The sequence below is a fragment of the Grammomys surdaster genome, unplaced genomic scaffold (genome assembly GCF_004785775.1).
Source record: "Grammomys surdaster isolate TR1022 unplaced genomic scaffold, NIH_TR_1.0 125685, whole genome shotgun sequence".
Lineage (NCBI taxonomy): Eukaryota > Metazoa > Chordata > Mammalia > Rodentia > Muridae > Grammomys > Grammomys surdaster.
This window is the reverse complement of record NW_021620521.1, coordinates 1,067,208-1,070,645: the sequence shown is the minus strand read 5'-3', so window position 1 is coordinate 1,070,645 and position 3,438 is coordinate 1,067,208. Positions and strand designations below refer to the sequence as shown.

General features: G+C 41.0%; 1 pseudogene across 1 annotated transcript; it reads left to right on the top strand.

Moving 5' to 3' along the window:
• Window positions 1–1,453: 1,453 nt before the first annotated feature.
• On the top strand, window positions 1,454–2,359 carry LOC114639134 (annotated as a pseudogene). Its single transcript, XR_003713961.1, has one exon. The product of XR_003713961.1 is annotated as a riboflavin kinase pseudogene (transcript).
• The last annotated feature ends 1,079 nt before the right edge of the window (window positions 2,360–3,438 follow it).

The window sequence follows — 3,438 nt, the reverse complement described above, 5'->3', positions numbered from 1 at the left end:
TACGTGTCAGTACTTTTCACCAGATCAATGCAATTGTGACCTTAGAAAACCTTTGAATGACACAGAGATAAAAACTGAGAGAATCAGTGGTCACCTGAACCACGAAAGGGCTCCTGCCCTGGAGGATCAGTAGCCCTATGAAATTCTCTGCTGTTAGAAATCGATGGGAGCATCTCTAGGGCTAGCTGGAGACCTGAGCCAGGGGAGGCTCTGGGGAGTTTATGGGGTGACCCTAGCAGAGACTCCTACCAGGGAGGGATACGGAGATTAAAGACCACTTCCTGTAGTCAGGCAAGACTTCCAGTGGAAGGAGGAAGACAAAAACCTACCCATAAAAAGTTCAACCCCAAATTTGTCCTTCCGATAATATGCTCAGGGATAAACAGATTGGAGTCAGGTGCTGGGGGCCAGCTCTGATAAGGTCAAGTACTGAGGTAGGACACAACATCTGATAAAGGCCAAAGGCTGATAACATCTGAACTTATAATTCTTTCTTACTGTTCTGGAGCCCAGAAACTGATGGCTTGTAATAATATAATTTTTACTCTTGTGGCCAAAAGTCGATGACTTCTATCAGTTTAACTCACTCTTGCTATTGTGAGACTAAAAGCTGATAACGTTCATTAATTGCACAGAGAAAGGAAAGGAAAGGGGGAGAGAGAGAGAGAGAGAGAGAGAGAGAGAGAGAGAGAGAGAGAGAGAATAATCATTTGGTAGATGGAGCAGAGCCCTAAAACTACACTTTCTTTTACTCTCAGATTTTTTTATTCTTTCTTAGACAAAAGTTCTGTATGAAAGTACCTCATAGATAAAATGTTACACAAAAGGGTAGTTACCGAAGCCTGTCAATAGTAAATTCAAAGCAGTGTTTCATTTTATAAGCTCATTATAAGTTCAAAGCAAAAGTATCACATGGCCATGTTTTATTATAGTACATACCTATGGCTTTATCTTTGGACCTGACCTAGAATGAATGTGTTCCTGTGATCATAAATCTGTCCTAAGATTATTTCTCTTCTTCTTGAATTTTATGGAAGCTCACTGTATTCTTTATTATGCAGTATTTACTTAATATTCTATGGGGGGATTCTAATTTTGATTCTAACGTTAATTATATCTTTCTGGAAAAATGATTAAAACAATCTCCTTAAACTTTCTTTCTAAAATTATTTGAATCAATTAAGGAATTCAATAATGTCATTAATCCCTCTAAAAAGCATTAACTCATTTAAAATTTGCCCAACAAAGTGGGCTGATGCCCAGGAATCATTAGTCTGTGTAATAGTGCCAGGAAAGGAATATCAACAGCAAGAAGCAATCCTGGGATGATATCTCTGTGCTTCTTCAGAGTGCATTCATCTTAGCCACTCAGAGTGGTGGGCCGTCTGTAGGATCTCACTTGGTTGCCATAGCTTTTTCTAGATGGCATCTATCAGTCTCTCACTTTGTTGTCTGCCATAGTTCCGGCCGAGCGGCGGCTGGGTTCTGGCGCCTGGCGGCTGTCCTGCGGGCAGGTACTGGTAGCGGTGGGTGTCCCGCTCCGCCGGCCCAGCTCCCGCGGGATCCCCGGCTGGTCCGGGCCCGGGCGCCGCACTCACGGCGGCTCCGTCGCAGGTACGGAGCGAGGAGCAGCCCGCGTCCTCCGAGGTCAGCGTCATGAGGAGCCTGCCGTTCTTCTGCCGCGGCCAGGTGGTGCGCGGCTTCGGCCGCGGCTCCAAGCAACTGGGCATCCCCACAGCCAATTTTCCTGAACAAGTAGTAGACAACCTTCCAGCTGATGTGTCCACTGGCATTTATTATGGTTGGGCCAGCGTCGGGAGTGGAGATGTCCATAAAATGGTGGTGAGCATAGGATGGAATCCGTACTACAAGAATGTGAAAAAGTCCATGGAAACCCATATCATCCATACCTTCAAAGAGGACTTCTATGGGGAAATTCTCAATGTGGCCATTGTTGGCTACCTCAGACCTGAAAAGAACTTTGATTCTTTGGAGTCACTTATTTCTGCGATTCAAGGTGATATTGAAGAAGCTAAAAAACAACTGGGTTTACCAGAACATTTGAAACTCAAAGAGGACAATTTCTTCCAAGTTTCTAAAGACAAAATTATGAATGGCCACTGATGAGAAGTACTTTCCCTGTCCACCCACTAGTGTCTCAGTGCTTCTGATACAGTCTCATCCTGTTCCTATTTTAAATCAAGCATTTCTCTGTAGATGTCAAGAGGCCTCCAGCAGTTAGCTCCATCATGTTGCATAGTACTGAAGAGTCATGCAGAAATCAAGACTTTAATGTAATATGTTGATTAAAATGTAGCGCTAGAAAGCTAGTGTCTTGTAATAAAAATAAAGTCTGTGAGTGTGGGTGAAAAAGCAAGTTACTGAGGAAAAAAAAAAAAAAAACCCTGACCCTAACTGGACTGCCTGGTTGGGCCTCAGTCAGAAAGGATACATTTAGTGCTGCTAAAATGGATGTTCTAGAGTGGGCTAGTATTCAAGGGGGCTTGCCCTTTTCTGAGGAGAGACTGAAGGGTTAATGGGGGGAGGTCTTTGTAAGGATGAGACTGGGAAGCGAGGGGGATTGTGATGGGGATCTAAAATGAATAAATAAATTAATGAGGAAAAAAAAGAAATTTGCTGCTAGATAAGAACTCACTTAACTTTAGAAGTATTGATGAGAGACCATGAGGGAACATCCTGGAAATGTTGACAGGTGAGGGTGGGGAACCTTAGCAAGGAACTTAGCTTCTCTGACAGCCTGTTGTCGGAATTGAAGGGGTGTTCTCACTTGGATTTAAAAGATTATTTTATAAAGGATTGTTTCTATTCATTGATAACTAGTAATATTTTCCATGAAATAAATGTGTCCATGAAAAACATTTGTGCTATGTTAGGATTGTTAAGAGACAGAATAATGCTAACCTAGTCAGGGAGTATAAGAAAGACATCTATGTGAACAAAAGAACTGATTGCCGTTAATTGTCTATTGGTATCTGCTCTGGGACATCTCTTTGGCCTTGAATTCCAAGTTTAAAGACATCCAAGTCTTTCATGTAAATTTTTATATTGGATTATAACTTTCGCATATTGTTAAATACTTCAAGTAATATCTCAAGTGTTTATAATATTTAATCCAGTGTAATGCCACATAAGCTGTTCTTCCTTCTTTCCTTTTTGGATTTTAAATGTTTTTTTTACAATTCATTTATTTTTATAAACTTTGTTATAAAACACTTTTAAGTAAAGAAAACCCATTGCACAAGAATATTACCCAGATCCATCTATGCAACTCAATAAACTTCTTTTCAGTTAGAATTAGCATTCAAATTGGAAGCTACTTATCTACCACCTAAACCCAAGCATTCATGACCAAGTTAGAACTAGAGAAACAATTATCTTTATTCCTTCTATTATAGCTGTATCCACTGCCTAAACTCA